Below are 17,469 nucleotides of genomic sequence, written 5' to 3'. Positions count from 1 at the left end.
CTCACGTCGTCGTCCGCGGCGTCGTCGCCGTCGCCGACGGCGGCGGCGAGCGAGGCCGCGTAGGCTCGCACGGACGGCGCGGCGACGAGCTTCCGCGGGTCGAACGCGTCGTTTGACGAGGCCTCCTCCCTCCCCAAAAAGTCCTTGCCCCAGGCGAGGCGCGCCTCGAGGCGCCGCGCGACCCGGACGGCCGCGAGGCTGTCGCCGCCGAGGGCCGCGAAGGAGTCGTCGACGCCGAGCGCGCGGCTCCTCCCGCCCCCGAGGCCGACCTCGGCGAAGGCGTCGACGACGGCCTTTTCCGCGCGCGTCCGGGGCGCGCGGCCCGCCGGGGCGCGGCGGTCCGCGAGGGCCGCCGCGGCGAGCGCGCCGCAGCGCCGCCGGTCGAGCTTGTCCGTCGCCGTCCGGGGGAGCCGGCCGCCGAAGAGGACCGCGCGCGGCACCGCGTAGCGGGGCAGGCGCCGGGCGCAGACGGCGAGGGCGAGCGCCGAAAGGACGCCGTCGACGGCCGGGTCCGCGCGCGCCGCGGCGCCGCTCTCGCAGACGGCGGCGACGCCGGCGTCGCGGCCGGGGAGCGCGGCGCAGCGGACGTGCGTCGCCAGCGGCCCCAGCGCCGCGGCGACCTGCGCGTCGAGGTCGCCGAGCTCGACGCGGCGGCCGAAAATCTTGATCTGGTCGTCGAGGCGGCCGCCGAGCGCGAGGGACCCGGCGACGAGCGCGCCGCCGTCGCCCGTGCGGTAGAAGCGGCGGCCGTCGCGTTCGCCGTAGGCGCGCGCCGTCGCGGCGGCGTCGCCCAAATACCTCGCGCCCTCGACCAGCGGCCCGCCCAACAGGACCTCGCCGTCCGCTATCGCGACCGTCGTCAGGCGCGTGAGCGGCGCGCCGACGTCGCCGATCTCCGCCTGGGCAGCACAAGGGTGATTCAACGTCGCTTCAACGTGAGTGTTCCGCGCGCGCGCGTTCCGGGAAAAGCATCCACGCTTCGAGACCGTTCCGAGAGATGATCGCTCGTCCAAAGGTCAGCCGAAACGAGTGGAAAACGGCCGAGAAATGAGCCTTTGAAGTTTGGAATTTCGCTCTCTTGTCCGTCGCCGATCTCCGCGCGGGGGTCGCGGCTCGCGACCTCGCGGCCGCACTGGTAGACGCAGCACTCCGTGACGCCGTAGACGACCCTGAGCGCGAAGCCGCCGCCCCGCCCGCCGAAGGCGCGCACGAGGCGCGGCGACGGCGCCTCGCCGCCGACGGCCGCGACGCGGAGCGACGCGCCGCGACGGTCCCGGGGCTCGTCGAGGAGCGTCGCCAGGAGCCGCGGCGTCGTCGTCAGGTGCGTGCATTTCGACGAGCGCACGACGTCCGCGAAGGCGTAGACCACGAGCGACCGCCGGGCGACGCAGAGCGCCGCGCCCCGGGCGAACGCGCACTGCGCGACGTCGCCGGCCGTCGGGTCGAAGACCTGGGCAGGAAAAGGGTGCGAAATTCCCAACTTCAAAGGCTCCTATCTCGGTCGTTTTCCGCTCGTTTCGGCTGATTTTTGGACGAGCGATCATCTCTCGGAGCGCTCTCGAAGCGTGGGTACTGTTTCCGAAACGCGCGCGCGCGGAACACTCACGTTGAAGCGACGTTGAATCACCCTTTTCCTGCCCTGTCGAAGACGTGCGCGGACGCGACGAGGACGCGCGCGCCGGCGCCGACGCCGTCGAAGGCGTTCCGCGCGTCGGCGTAGTGCCGCAGCGCGCCGCGCGTCACGAGGCAGCCCTTGGGCGCGCCCGTCGATCCGGAGGTGAAGAAGCAGTGCGACCAGTCGCCCGCGGCCGCGCGGCCGGCGCCGAGCGAGGGATCCGCGCCGTCCGAAGGACTCGCCGGCGCCGCCCAGGCCGGCGCGCCGAAGAGCGCGGCCGCGTCGACGACGGGGACCGTTCCGGCGCACGCCGACGCCCTGGCCGCGTGCGGAGGCTCGTGGACTACGGCCGCGGCGTCGAGGCGCGCGACGACCGACGCGAGCGCGTCGTCGCCGGGGCCCTCGGGACCAAAGTCGAGCGGCGCCAGGGCGCCCCCGGCGGCCCAGCAGGACAGGTAGCACAGCGGCAGCCACAGGCCCGACTCGGCGGCGCAGGCCACGAGCCGGTTCGGCCCGACGCCCAGCGCACCCAGCGCCGCCGCCCCGCGCCGCGCCAGCGCGCCGACGTCGCCGGCGCCGACCGTCGACCAGGCGTCGCCCTCGCCGAGGCAGCATACGGCGAAGGCCTCCATGAGCTAGCAACCCATGCGCTCTCTTTTATGCACTCATTGTCTCTGTGGCAAGTCGGCGATTGAAGCCGAAGTTCGCCTTCATCTTGCCAGCGCACGTCCCCGCTTCGAGTCACATCACACTTGTTACCACATCGAAGACGAACGGTGCGTTCTGCACGCACGGGGCGAGGCGGGGGGGCTGTCGACGGGTCGAGGGAGCACATGGTCGATGGAGCACAGGGGAAGGGGGCAGGGAGGGGGGGGGTTGTTCAGAGGCTGGCGGACGGGTCCGGCGCCTTCATGAGGACGAGGCGCGCGTCGTCCTCCTCGGCGTTGAAGTGGTCGGCCCGGGGCGGCTGCGGCGACGCGTCGCTCTGGGCGTCGCCGTCGTCCTCGAACTTGATGACGACGCCCGGGGGCGCCGGGTTCTCGTCGTCGTGGTGCGCGCCGAAGGCCGACTCCGGGGCCTCGTCGGGCGTCGCCGTGCCGCGGTCGGACGCGTCGGCGGCGAGCTTCATCGCGGCGGCGTCCTGCGCGAGCTTGCGCTCGACGGGATGGACGGCGTCGTCGTCGACGGGCACGGCCGCGGCGCGCGGCAGCAGCGCGAGGTCCTCGTCGTTTGGGCCGTCCGAGGGGCCCGCGTGCTCGCTGTCCTGCGGCCCCGCGCGCGCGTCGGGGTCGCGCTCGGGCGCCGCGCGCGCGTCGGGCCGCCGGAGGCGGCGCGCCGACGGCTGCCGCGCGACGGCGGCCTGCTTCGCGCGCTTCTTCGCGATCTTCTTGCGGTGCTTCTCCTGCGCGCGGTCGACGACGTAGGCCCGGAGGGCGGCCCACCCCGTCAAAAGGTAGTAGATCGCGAGGCCGCCGAGGACGATGACGATCAGGCCGACGGCCATGGAGATGCCGCCGCCCTTGCCCACGGACGACTCCGGCAGGGGGATGAAGCCGACGATGGGGCCCGAGATCATGGGCGTAAAACAAAAGACCTCTTCCAGAATAACCTCCTGGATGTCGTCGTTGAGCTGGAAGAGGCCGCTCGCGAGGACGACGGCGACGGTGACGACGACGGACCGCGACGGCACGAAGTCCTCGTGGATGCCCAGCACCTCGGCCTTGGTGAGGGCCCGCTCGTCGCGGTTCCGCTGATCGATGGTGCCCGGCGCCTCGCCCTTGCCGAGCGTCGCTAAAACGTGCTCCGCGGCGGGCGTGCCCGCGAGCTCCGGGTGCCACTGGAGGAGGAACGCCGTCGACGAGTCGGGGAGGGGCGTCTTGAAGGGGAAGCGCCGCCGCTCGAGGGGGCGCGACGCCGCCGCGACGATGCCGTTGACGACGCCGGGGATGAAGACGTAGACGATCATGCAGACGATGGGCTTGATGAACGCAAAGTAGAGCCCGACGGAGATGCCGACGGACGTGAGCCACTGGCGGCTCTTCTCGAGGCCGAACTGCGACCCCGTCGTGATGAGGTAGTAGGCCATGTAGGACATGAGGACGGCCATGCCCAGCCACGCCACAACGTACGACCGGACGCTCGGCGGCTCGTCCGGCGGGTCCAGGGGCACGCCCAGCAGCCGGTCGGAGCAGACCGCGAAGACCGTGCGCTCCGTCGACGTCAGGATCTCGGACCGGAGGTGGTCGACGAGCGTCGCCTCCTTGCGCCGCGTCAGCGCGTCGCGGAACGATTCCGCGTCGACGGCGCCGCCGTCCTCCTCCGCGGCGTCGAGGCGCTCCCGGGCGTAGGCCTCCGCGTCCTCGGCCATGGCGTCGTGCCAGTCGAGCGCGCGCAGGATGCGCTTCGCCAGGACGGCCTCGACGTGGCGGTCGAACGCGTCGCGCGCGCCGTCGGACCACTCGCCGAGGAGGTGGCCGTGCCACTTGGCCAGGAACGCGTCGTTGATCTCGCGGAGCCGCTTCCGCGTGCCCGGCGTCGCGCCGCAGGCCTCCTGGGCCCGGATCTCGTCGCTCCGCATGAGGACGGCCTCGACGACGAGCGGGCCGAGCCGCTTCGCGCACGCGCGCGCCCGCGCGTCGCGGTCGCTGGCCGCGAGGCCCGTCTGGGTCTTCAGCAGCGCCAGCACGCTCGACTGCGTCGCCTTGAGCTGTTTGGGCGCGACCTTCTCCATGTTCAGGGACGCGCGCAGGTTCGCCTCCATGACGTCGACCCACGACCCGAGCATGTCGACGGCGCGCGGGCCGTGTTCGCCGAGCAGGTCCTCGACGGCCGAGGTCGCCGCCGGCGCCTCCTCCTCGGCGTGGTCACCGTCGTCGCTGCCGTCCTCGGCGTCGCCGTCCTCGTCGTCGCTCGCGACGGGCGACGCGACCGGCGGCGCGAACGCGGCGCCGCGCTCGTCTAAAATCTTCGCCTGGGCAGCACAAGGGTGATTCAACGTCGCTTCAACGTGAGTGTTCCGCGCGCGCGCGTTCCGACAAAAGCATCCATGCTTCGAGACCGTTCCGAGAGATGATCGCTCGTCCAAAAATCAGCCGAAACGAGTGGAAAACGGCCGAGATAGGAGCCTTTGAAGTTGGGAATTTCGCACCCTTTTGCTGCCCGGATCTTCGCGAGCGCGAGGAGCCCGTCGTCGTCGAGCAGCTCCGCGGCCGCGACCTCGGGCGCGCGGGGCGGCGGAACGAGGGGCGGCGGCGGCGAGAGGAACGGCTCCACGGTCTTGGACTCCTCGTGGCCCGCGCCGAAGTCGACGACGACGCTCGGGATCGCGACGGCGCCGCCGTCGTCGGGCGGCTCCGCGAACGCGGCGCCGACGTCGTCGTCCTCGACGTCGTTGAAGTCGACGACGACGCTGGGGACGGCGACCTCGCCGTCCGCCGGGGGCTCGGCGAAGGCCGCGCCGACCGGGGGCGGCGCGCCGCGCTCGTCGCCGGCGCCGCGGACCGCCTCGTCGACGGCCGCGGGCGGCTCGGCGCCGTCGGCCGCGAGCTCGGCGCCGTCGGCCGCGAGCACCTTCTCGAGGGCCGCGTCGAAGGACGGCGAGGCGTCCTCGACGACGCGGACGTCGGACGACGCCGCGCGCGCGACGTCGTCGCCGACGTCGTTGAAGTCGGCGACGGGCACGGCGAGCTCGCCGCCGGGCGTCGGCGGGGGCGCCGCGAAGGCGGCGTCGTCGCCGTCGCCCGCGTCCGCGAAGGCCGCGCTCGCGCCCGCGGCCGCGCCCGGCTCGGCGCCCGCGGCCCCGGCGGCGCCGGCCTCGGCGGAGCCCGGCTCGCCCGCGGCCTCGGCGGCGCCCGGCTCGCCCGCGGCCTCGGCGGCGCCCGGCTCGCCCGCGGCCTCGGCGTTCGCGGCGGGCGCGCCGCCGCGGCGCTTCTTCGCGCGGCGGCGCCGCCGCCGCGCGGCGCCGCCCGCGTTTTCGGCCGCGGGCGGCGCGCCGGCGCCCGCCTCGACGTCGCCGTCGCCCGCCTCGACGTCGCCCGGGAACATGCGCGACTGCGCCTTGAGCAGCTCGCGCTTCGTGTTCGTGTGCTTCATGTAGGCCTGGGCCGGGGCCCGCGTCCAGTGGTCCTCGACGTGCTCGGCCACGCAGCAGCAGAGCTCCGCGATGGCCGGCGGCACGGGCGCCATGAGGTAGCCCTCGGCCATGAACTCGAAGATCTTCACGACGGGCAGCAGCACGACGAACATGACGGCGAGGATGAAGTAGTACGTGGCCGACATGTCCCCGATGACCGGCTCGGCCATGAAGCACGCCTGGGAGCACATGTCCCACTCGCAGAGATCCGCGGGCTCGAGGTGCCAGCGGCCAAAGTCCATCTTACCCCGCAGGTAGGTCTTGAGGCCGAGGCACTTCGTGTACGTCGCGTAGGCCGCGCACTGGTCCTCGACGTCCGGGAAGACGAGGTTCGTGTGGAACGCGACGGAGTAGAGGAACATGAGGATCTCGAAGCCGCAGAACCACGCGCGGCCGGCCCGCCCCGCGCTGTGGCTGTGGTAGAACCAGTAGGAATAGAACGGGTGGTCGATGCAGAGGCCCGTGTGCCACCGCTTGAGCGCCGGGTCGAGCATCTTCTGGACGCCCTCGGGCACCTCGTAGGGGTCGTCGTCGTCGAGGTCCTCCGCGAGCTCGCGCGCGTGGCGCGCGTCGTCGAGGCGGTCGAGCCGGTTCCCGTAGACGTGGAAGAAGAGGCACGCGCCGATGAGCGCGGCGAGCGCGTAGATGACGTAGACGGCGCGGCTGAGGTCCGGCGGCGACGTCAGGTTGGAGAAGTAGACGTCCCCGACGTTGCCGTACTCGTCGGAGATGCCGAAATCCGCTGCCGGCTCGTCGGGGAAGATGTCGCACCTGCAGCTCGTCGAGCCGTCGTCCTGCTCGACGGTCTCGCACGTCGGCATCCACGACCCCGCGGAGCCGTTCGCGCCGGCGGCGAAGGACGAGCAGGTGTCGACCATGATCGGGCAGAAGGCCTCGACGGACGAGCCGGGCCCGCCGTCGCACGTGTTGTTCAGGATCGTCGCGTTGTCCTTGCAGAGGAAGGTCTTCGTGCCCACGAAGCCGCAGTCGCACGTCAGGTTCGCGCCGATCATCTTCTGGATGATCTTCTCCAGGGACAGGCTCTCGATGTCGATGCCGACGACCACGGCGCCGTCGCCGCCCGCGGCCGTCGCGTTCGTGCCGTTGCCGTCGACGCCTAGGCGCCGGCGCCGCCGCGCGAGGCGGCGCCGCCGCGCCGGCGCGTCCGCGCCCGCGCCGCCGCTGAGCCCGAAGCGCGCGACCTTCGACGTCGGCGACGCGCCGCCGTCGTCGGACGCGTAGGGGTCCGTCGCGTACTCGGAGAGGGACGCGTCCATGTTGTCGTCGCCGCCGAGGCTGCCGGGGAGCTCCGCGCCCGACGACGACCCGTCGAGCGCCTGGGCAGGAAAAGAGTGATTCAAGTTCGCTTCAACGTGAGTGTTTCGCGCGCGCGCGTTCCGGAAATCACATCCACGCTTCGAGACCGTTCCGAGAGATGATCGCTCGTCCAAAAATCAGCCGAAACGAGTGGAAAACGACCGAGATAGGAGCCTTTGAAGTTGGGAATCTCGCACTCTTTTCCTGCCCCGTCGAGCGCGAGCGCGCGGGACTCGCCGGGCGTCGTCGAGTTCGGGGGCAGGCGCTGGGCCGCCGACTTGAGGTTCGACGACGACAGCGTCTGCGCGAACTCGCCCGCGACGGCGCCGTTGAGCTGCGCCGCTAAAATGCCGTCGACGGACGACCCGAGCGCGTCGCCCGCGGACGCGGAGCCCTCGTCGAGGCGCCGGCGCCGCGCCGCCGCGCCCGCGGCGGCGAAGAGGGGGCTGTCGAGGAGGCTCGACAGCGTGTCGCCGAGGCCCGCCGCCGCGGCCTCCGTGATGCCCACGCCCGTCGACGAGCCCGCGAGCGCGCCGACGGCGTCGAGCGCCGACGACGCGGCCGACGGCTCGAGGCCCGTGCCGTTGGACGCCACGGACGCGAGCGCCGACGACGTCTGCTCCACGAGGGACGCGTCGGCGTCGACGTCCGCGGCGACGGAGCCGACGGCGTCGACCATCGTCGCCGTGAGGTCCGCGTCGCCCGCGGCCGCGCCCGCCGCCGCGACGGCCGTCTGGCAGACGGCCTCGCCGCTGCCGAGGGCGAATGCCGTGTCGAGCAGCGAGTTCGTCAGGTTCGCGAGCGCCGCGCCGCGGAGCGCCGTCGGCCGCACGGAGACGGACGCGGACGCGACCGCGGAGCCGCCGAGCGCGTCGATGGCTAAGACGAACACCGTCACGTTCGGCGACCCCTCGGGCAGGATGACGTCCGCGAGCGTCGCCTCGAGCGTCGGCGCGCGGAGCGTCGACTCCGACGCGTTGGACCGCGACTTGAACGCGTAGGACAGCGGGAAGTCCTCCGTGACCCAGGACGTCGTCTCGAGGTCGAACTCCGTCTCGAGCGCGTAGCCCGCGCCGGGCGTCGCGAAGACGCGGCCCGCGGACGGCGGCTTGGCGACGTAGAAGGTGATCGACGCCGCGCCGGCCGCGCCGCCGTCCTCGAGCGTCGCGTCCAATTGGAGCGCGTACGTCGCGCCGGGCACGAGCGACCCGACCTAAGTGCAAATCAAATCTTCCACGCGACTTCAACGGGCGCGTAGTCGAACGGTTCGACACGGATGCTCTGCTTCGAGAACTCGACGCGAGCCGATTCGTCCAAAAATCAGCCAAATCGATGTGGCCGAGCTCGAGAGCGTGTCGAAGTGCGGTCGGGACGTCCCGAACCGGCGGTCGGATTTGCACGCGGGACCCGACGGCGAGCACGAGGTCGTGGTCCCGGTCGCCCGCGGGGGCCGACGCGTGGTAGGGCGTGCGCGCCCAGTAGGACAGGGGCTCGGCGTTCTCGAGGTCGCCCGCGACGACGCGCCACGTCGTGTTGAATCGCCGCTCCGGCGACACGGCGCGGCCGAGCGACGACGGCGACGCCTCGCCGTAGAGCACGACCTTCGTGGACGACGCGACGCGCGCGCCGACGTCGCCGGCGTCGATGGCGACGGCCGGCGGGTCGTCGTCGACGAGCTCGATGGTCACCGTCGCCGCGTCCGACCGGCCGTCCGCGGCCGTCGCGTTCGCGGTGAACGCCCAGCGCCCCACGCCCAGGTCCAGCCCGTCGAGCTCCAGGGCCGGCTCGTGCCTCAACCCCTCGAGCAGGGCGTCGCAGGCAAACGACGCGCAGGTCCAGGCGAAGGCCAGGCCCGCGTCCTCGCCATAGAAACCGTCGACGTCCTCGTCGTACGAGTCGCGCGCGTCGAGCGCCTGTGTGGAAATCAAATCTTCAACCCGACTTCAATGTGAGCGTAATCGAACGATTTGGACCAGAATCTTTCGCTGTGCTTCGAGAACTCGACGAGAGCAATCGATCCGTCCAAAAATCAGCCGAATCGACTTCGATTTGACCGAGCTAGAGAGGTTTGAAGTTTGGTGGGGACCCCCCAAACCAGTGGTTGATTTTCACACAGTCGAGCGCGAGCGTCCCCGCCAGGGGCGCGACGCGGTCGCCGCCGGCGACGACGGCGACGACGCTCGACCGGGCGACGTCGAGGCGCACGTAGGACGTCACGTTCGAGCCGCCGGCCACGTCCGTCGCCGTCACGGCCAGCCGGTAGTACGTCGCCGCGGCGAGGCTGTAGGCCGGGAGCTTGAAGTAGCGCTGGTCGCTCGACGTCGACGCCAGGCCCGTCGGTTCGAGGTCGAAGGCCGAGTTCACCGTCGCCGTCCCGAAGGCCGACCCGTCCGTGAAGACCGCGTAGTCGAGCGAAAAGGCGATCGCGACGGCGCGGCTCGCGGCGGGCCGGCCGTCGCAGGACGTGGCGATGGCGTTGACGCGGATGCTTAGGGCCCCCGGCCGCGTCGCTTCGCGCACGACGCCGCCGACGATCGTGAGCTGCGGCGGCGCGTCCGTGCGCAGCGCGACGGCGAAGGGCTCCGACGGCTCCGACGCGCCGCCGAGGAAGTTGGCGAGCGCCAGCACGACGTCGAGGCGGTAGGCGCCGCCGCCGGCCAGGGCCACGAGGTCGTCGGACGTGAGCGCGAGGTTCGCCGACCCGCCGCCCGCGTTCGCGGCGGCGAGCGCGCCGCGGAGCCTCTCGCGGGCGGCCGACGCGTTCGCGGCCGGCGCGCCCGGCGCGATGGTCAGCGTCGCGTTCCACGCGTAGGCGAGCTCGCGGCCGCCGCCGCCCGTCGACTGGCTCGACCCGAGGCTGAGGCCCTCGCACGCGGCCGCGGTCGTCGGGCCGTCGACGCGCGCGACGGGCACGAGCGGCGGGTCCGGCGGCGCCGCGGCCGCCGACGACGCGTTGTTGGGCCGCTCGCAGTCGCAGCGGTCCTGTGCCGGGTCGCAGGACCGCCGCAGCGCGCCCGCGACGACCGTGACGTTGTCGCCCGGCGCGAGGTCGAGCGCGCCGGACACGTCCGCGGTGACGACGAAGCCGCTGGACCAGTAGCAGGCCGCGCCGTCCGCGCCGGCGAAGGCGAGGACTTCGGCGCAGTCGACGACCTCGCCCGCGGCCGCGCCGCCCATGTCGGACTCGGCGTCGAGCTCGACGACGACCTCGGCGCCCGTCGCGGAGAAGGCCGCGGCGCGCGCGGCGGGCGCGGCGCGCACGAGGCCCGCGGCGCGGAGGACGGCGCAGGGCGTCACCGTCGGCGCCGCCGTCGGCGCCGCCGTGGTCGGGCCGGGCGTCGGGCCGGGCGTCGGCGGCAGGGGCGACGCGGTCGGGTTCCCGGGCCGCGGCGTCGGCGCGGGCGTCGGCGGCGGCGACGGCCGCGCGGTCGTCGGCGGCCGCGTCGGCGCGGCGGACGGGTCGGCCGTCGTCGGCGCGAGGGTCGTCGGGCGGGCCGTCGTCGGCGCGAGGGTCGTCGGCGACCGCGTCGGCGCCAGGGTGTAGCTCACCTGGAAGTCGAACGACGACGAGACGGCGGCGTCGTCCGCGCAGGCGAGGGTCATCGTGTACGCGCTGACCTCGGCGTCGCCGCGGACGACCGACGTCAGCTCGCCGTCGTTGTCCGCCGTTCCGCTCACGACGACGGTGCCGTCCGCGTCCGCGATGGCGACGTCGACCGTCCGGCAGGCCGCCGCGGCGCCGACGTAGTCCCAGCGGACGTAGCAGTCGACGCCGGAGACGCAGGTCGCCAGCGTGCCGACGGCCGTGATCTCGAGGGACGGCGCCGTCGGCGCGAGCGTCGGCGCGCCGCTCGTCGGGCGGCGGCTCGGCGCGCGCGTCGGCGCGGGCGTGAACGACACGCGGAACGCGACGGCGTCCGCGAGCGACGGGTCGTCGGCGCAGGCGAGCGCCAGCGTGTACTCGTTGACCTCGGCGTCGCCGGACACCGTGGTCATCTGGGAGCCGTCGTTGGCCGTCGTCGTCGTCGCGACGACGTTCCCGTCGACGTCCGCGACGGAGACGTCGAGCGTCGCGCACGCGGCCGCGTCGCCGCGGTAGACCCAGGTGACCTCGCAGGCGACGTCGTGGACGCAGGTCGACTCGACGCCCATGGCCGAGATGGCGAGGAAGGCGCCCGTCGGCGCGGCCGTCGCGGGCGCGGGCGCGAGCGCGACGATCTCCGGCGCCGAGAGCGCGGACGTCGTCACGGACGCGAAGGCGTCGGCCTCGCCGGCCTCCGCCGCGGAGGCGACGAGGGCCTCGGTCATGGACGACGTGTCGGCGTCGCCCATGGTCGACGCGGCCTCCTCGGCCTCGTCGCGCGAGTCGACGCTGAGCGCGTAGCCGACGTCGACGCTCGACGCGTCGTCGAGGCGCCGGCGGCCGGAGGAGAAGGTGAGGTCGCCGACGCTGTCGGCGTCGACGCCCGCGACGGACGCGATAGCCGACTCGAAGACGGACGCGAGCGACTCCGCCGTCTCCGCGTCCATGCCCCCGAAGGACACGCTCCCGCGGACCTCGTAGCCGCCGGGCTCCTCGGACGGCGCCGACGTCGGGAGCACGCCCCGCGTCGGCGCGAACGTCGGCGCGGCCGAAGTTGGCGCGGCCGACGTCGGCGCGAGCGTCGGCGCGAGCGTCGGCGCGAGCGACGTCGGCGCGAGCGACGTCGGCGCGAGCGACGGCGCGAGCGACGGCGCGAGCGTCGGCGCGCGCGTCGGCGCCGGCGCCGGCGCGAGCGTCGGCGCGCGCGACGGCGAGAAGGTCGTCGGCGGCGCCGTCGGCGCGAGCGTCGCCGACACCACGAAGTCGACGGTGTGCGAGACGGCGTGGCCGACGCAGGCGACGGCTATCGCGTAGGTCTCGAGCACCGCGTCGCCGGGCGTCACGATGGACGCGCTCGCGCCGCCCTCGCCGTTCGCGACCTCCTCCGACGCGACCTCGGCGCCCGTCGCGTCGTACACGGTAAACGTCACGGTCGCGCAGGCGTCGAGGCTGCCGCGGTACGTCCAGACGACGTCGCACTCGACGTTCGACACGCAGGTGAAGAGCGTGCCCACGGACTCGATGTGCACGAAGGCCGCCGTCGGGGCGAACGACGGGAACGCGGACGGCCTCGCGCTCGGCGGGGTGCTGGGCGTCGCGCTGGGCGACGCGCTGGGCGTAGTGCTGGGCTCGGCGCTGGGCGAGGAGCTCGGCGACGCGCTGGGAACACTCGAGGGAGCCGCCGCAGGCGTGGCGCTCGGAGCGGAAGAAGGGTTCGCGCTCGGCGAGGCGCTCGGAGAGCCGCTGGGCGCCCCGCTGGGCGACGACGTCGGGAAGACAGACGGCGATCCGCTCGGCAGGGTGCTGGGCGTCGCGCTGGGCGACGCCGTGGGCTGCTCCGAGGGCGGCGTCGTGGGAGATGCGGACGGGGCGCCGCTCGGAAGCGACGATGGAGCCGCCGCGGGCGTGGCGCTCGGAGCGGGGGAAGGGTTCGCGCTCGGTGAGGCGCTCGGCGTGGACGACGGCGGTGCCGTGGGCGACAGACTAGGAGGCGACGACGGCGCCGCGCTCGGCGAGCCGCTCGGAAGCGACGACGGCGCTGGCGTGGGCTGCTCGGATGGGCCGCCCGAGGGGGACCTCGTGGGCACGGGCGTGGGGGCCGCCGAGGGCGGCGTCGTGGGAGATGCGGACGGGGCGCCGCTCGGAAGCGACGATGGAGCAGGGGTGGGCTGCATGGTGGGAATACCCGACGGAGCGCCTACGGTTTCGAGGGTCGTGATTGCGCGCGTTTCTTTTTTGTCTGGACTCTCGGGCCAGACCAGATGGACTGGAGCTCGGCGCATTCGACGGCGGGGAGGTCGGCGAGGGGGACGGCGCATATGAGGGCGAGCTGGACGGCGCGGCGCTCGGAGGCGCGGACGGCGCCGGCGACGGAGCATTCGTCGGCGGCCCCGTGGGCGCCGGCGAGGGCGCAAAGGAGGGCCTCGGCGCCGGCGCCGCCGACGGAGCATTCGAGGGCAGGCCCGTAGGCGACGGCGACGGCGCATGAGAGGGCGCCGCCGAGGGCGCGTAGCTCGGCGGCGCCGACGGAATCGGGCTCGGCGCCGCCGACGGCGCGTTGCTCGGCGCCGGCGAGGGCGCGGCCGTCGTGGGAAGCGGGCTCGGCACCTGTGGAATACAACCACTGGTTCGGGGGGTCCCGACCAAACTTCAAAACTTTTGGACGAGTCGATTGCTCTCGTCGAGTTCTAGAAGCACAGCAGAAAACAGTCGCATACGCGCACATTGAAGTCGGCTTGAAGATTGAATTTCCACACGGCCTCGGCACGATGCTCGGCGCGAGCGACGGGATCGACGTGAGCGCGTCGAAGAGCCACTGGACCTCGTCCGCCGTGAGCGCCGTCGCGTAGACGTAGAGCTCGTCGATGACGCCGTCCATGTAGACGTCGTCTAACCGTCCGAGCTCGAGCGTCCCCCGCGGCGCGGTCGGCGCGGCCGTCGGGGCCGGGTCGCAGTCGTTCTCGTACCACGCGACCGTGTCGTCGGAGTAGGACGCCCCGAGAGCATCGACGTCGCCGTCGCCGTCGACGTCGATCGCGAAGACGGACCGGGCGCCGGCCGCCGAGTCGGTGATGATGTGCTCGGTGAAGGACTGGGACCCGTCGTTCTCGTACCACGCGACCGTGTCGGCCTGGTAGGACGCCGAGAGCAGGTCGACGTCGCCGTCGCCGTCGACGTCGATCGCGAAGACGGAGCAGGCGCCGTTCGCCAAGGTCGTGAGGACGTGCTCCGTGAAGGACTGGGAGCCGTCGTTCTCGTACCACGCGACCGTGTCGTCGTTGTAGGACGCCGACAGCGCGTCGACGTCGCCGTCGCCGTCGACGTCGATCGCGAAGACGGACCAAGCCCTGTCCGCCAGCGTCGTGATGATCCGTTCGGCGAACGACTGGGATCCGTCGTTCTCGTACCACGCGACGGTGTCGTCGTCAGCGGACGCCGAGAGCGCGTCGACGTCGCCGTCGCCGTCGACGTCGACCGCGTAGACGGAGTAGGCGGCGTCCGCCAAGGTCGTGAGGACGCGCTCCGTGAAGGATTGGAACCCATCGTTCTCGTACCAGGCGACCTTGTCGTCGACGGCAATAGCCGACAGCGCGTCGACGTCGCCGTCTCCGTCGACGTCGAGCGCGTAGACGGAGCGGGGGTCGTCCGCGAGCGCCGTGATGACGCGCGCCGTAAAGGACTGCGACCCGTCGTTCTCGAACCACGCGACCGTGTCGTCTTCCCTGGACGCCGACAGCGCGTCGACGTCGCCGTCGCCGTCCACGTCGATTGCGTAGACGGAGTAGGCACCGTTCGCCAGCGTCGAGATGACGCGCTTCGTAAAGGACTGGGAGCCGTCGTTCTCGTACCACGCGACGGTGTCGTCGTCGCCCGACGCGGCAAGAGCGTCGACGTCGCCGTCGCCGTCAACGTCGAGCGCGTAGACGGAGCGGGGACCGTCCGCCGAGTCGGTGATGACGCGCTCGGCGAACGCGACGCTCGTGCAGAAGACCACACGACGAGGCGTCGGGGCCGCCGTCGTCGGCTCCGAGGTCGCCGTCGGCGCGGGCGTCGGCGCGGTCGGCCGCGGCGCCGGCGTCGGCGCGCTCGTCGCGCAGTCGTTCTCGTACCAGACGACGTCGTCGAGCGTCGCAAACGCCACGAGGAAGTCCGCGTCCCCGTCCCCGTCGACGTCGGCCGCGGCGGGGGCGCGCGGCTTGTCGCGGTCGTCGACGTCGATCTCCTCAAAGGTCCCGGACCCGTCGTTCTTGTACCAGGCGACCTTGGCGCCCGCGTGGGCTATCGCGAGCAGGTCGACGTCGCCGTCGCCGTCGGCGTCCGTCGGGTAGACGCCGTAGGCGCCGTCCATGAGCGTGGTGACGACGCGCTCGGTAAAGGACTGCGCTCCGTCGTTCTCGAACCACGCGACCATATCCTGGCCGTAGGTCGCGACGAGGCCGTCGACGTCGCCGTCGCCGTCGACGTCCGCCGCATTGACGGCGTAGGTGTCCAGCTCCTGGGTGATGACGCGCCTCGTGAAGGACTGGGCCCCGTCGTTCTCGTACCACGCAAAGCCGTCGCTGTAGCCGACCACGAGCGGGTCGAGGTCGCCGTCGCCGTCGACGTCGGCGACGACCATGTTGAAGCCGCCGGTCGCCTGCGTCGTGATGACGTGGCCGGTAAAGGACTGTTCGCCGTCGTTCTCGTACCACTCGACAAATGGATCGCTGGCAGAGGTCGCCTGGAGCGCGTCGACGTCGCCGTCGCCGTCGACGTCGGCCGCGACGACTGTGCGAGAATATTGCCTTGCGTCCGTGATGACGTGCTCGGCGAAGGACTGTTGGCCGTCGTTCTCGTGCCACGCGATGACGCCGGCGATCTCGCTGGTCGCCGACAGCGCGTCGACGTCGCCGTCGCCGTCGACGTCGATCGCGAAGACTTTGTAGGCCTGGTTCGCCGAGTCGCTGATGATGCGCTCCGTGAAGGACTGGGACCCGTCGTTCTCGTGCCACGCGATGGTGTCGTCGGCGTAGGATGAGACCAGGACGTCGACGTCGCCGTCGCCGTCGACGTCGATCGCGACGACGGCGTTCGGGGCGTCCGCGATCGCGACGGTCTGCGCCGCGGAGAACGAGACGCTCGTGCAGAACGTCGTCGCCTCCGGCGTCGGGCTCGGCGCCGTCGGAGCGGGGCTCGCCGACGGAACGGGGCTCGTCGACGGCGCGGCGGTCGGCGCGCGCGAGGCGCAGTCGTTCTCGTACCACGCGACCGTGTCGTAAATGGTGATCGCCGACAGCACGTCGACGTCGCCGTCGCTGTCGACGTCGATCGCGAAGACGGAGTAGGCGCCGTACGCGAGCGTCGTGATGATCCGCTCGGAGAAGGACTCGGACCCGTCGTTCTCATACCAGGCGACCGTGTCGTCAGTCTGGGACGCCGAGAGCGCGTCGACGGCGCCGTCGCCGTCGACGTCAATCGCGAAGACGGAGCGGGCGCCGTCCGCCGCGTTCGTGATGACGCGCTCGGTGAAGGACTGGGAGCCGTCGTTCTCGTACCACGCGATCGTGTCGTCCGTGTAGGACGCCGACAGGGCGTCGACGTCGCCGTCGCCGTCGACGTCGAGCGCGTAGACGGAGCGGGGGTCGTCCGCGAGCGTCGTGATGACGCGCGCCGTAAAGGACTGCGACCCGTCGTTCTCGAACCACGCGACCGTGTCGTCGTCTTGGGACGCCGAGAGCACGTCGCCGTCGCCGTCGCCGTCGACGTCGAGCGCGAACACGGAGAAGGCGGCGTCCGCCGAGTTTGTGATCACGCGCTCGGTGAAGGACTGAAAGCCGTCGTTCTCGTACCACGCGACCGTGTCGACGCCGGTGGACGCCGAGAGGACGTCGACGTCGCCGTCGCTGTCGACGTCGATGGCGTAGACGGAGTAGGGGTCGGCGAGCGTCGTGATGACGCGCTCCGTGAAGGACTGGGAGCCGTCGTTCTCGTACCACGCGACGGTGTTGTCGCCGTAGGACGCCGACAACACGTCGACGTCGCCGTCGCCGTCGACGTCGATCGCGAAGACAGAGTGGGCGTAGTCCGCCGAGCCGGTGATGGCGCGCTCCGCGAAGGACTGCGACGCATCGTTCTCGTACCACGCGACCGTCTTGTCAAAAATGGACGCCGAGAGCGCGTCCACGTCGCCGTCGCCGTCGACGTCGATCGCGAAGACGCAGACGGCACCGTCCGCGAGCGTCGAGACGACGCGCTGCGAGAAGGAGGCGGGCGCGCAGGCGTGCGACGACACGTAGGGGGCGCCGTCGTAGTAGAGCGCCGCGGTTTCGCCGTCGTCGACGACGCAGTAGTGGTGCCACGCGCCGCCGTCCGCGCCGTCGAGGCGGTACGCGGCCGACGCGCCGGACGCGGACGTGACCTCGACGGTGCCGGCGGTCGCCGTCGTGGCGAGGCCGAAGCCCGTGGACGCGTCGCGGAAGACGGCGCCGCCGTTGAAGGCGTCGAGCGCGGCCCAGAGGCAGACGGACCGCGACGCCGCGGCCGCGGCCGCGGCGGGCCAGGGCACCGTCGCGTAGTCGTCGGCGCCGTCGAAGCGGAGCGCGGGCGAGCCGTCGTGGCTCTCGCCCTCGACGGCGCCGACGACGGTGCCGTCGAGGCCCCCGAGGTCGTCGGCCGCGGCGCCGCCGTCGAACGCGTAGTGGCCCACGAGCGACGGCTCGCGGAGGTACGTGGGCTGCTGCGTCGGCGCCTTCATGGCGTTGTAGACCCAGGCCACGGCGTCGCCGTCGAGGGCCGACGCGTAGACGTAGACCTCGTCGAGCTTGCCCGAGAGCGCGTACGCGC

The sequence above is a fragment of the Aureococcus anophagefferens genome, assembly GCF_000186865.1.
Source record: "Aureococcus anophagefferens unplaced genomic scaffold AURANscaffold_9, whole genome shotgun sequence".
NCBI classification, from domain to species: domain Eukaryota; class Pelagophyceae; order Pelagomonadales; family Pelagomonadaceae; genus Aureococcus; species Aureococcus anophagefferens.
The sequence above is the reverse complement of the archived record's forward strand: the minus strand, read 5'-3'. Positions refer to the sequence as shown.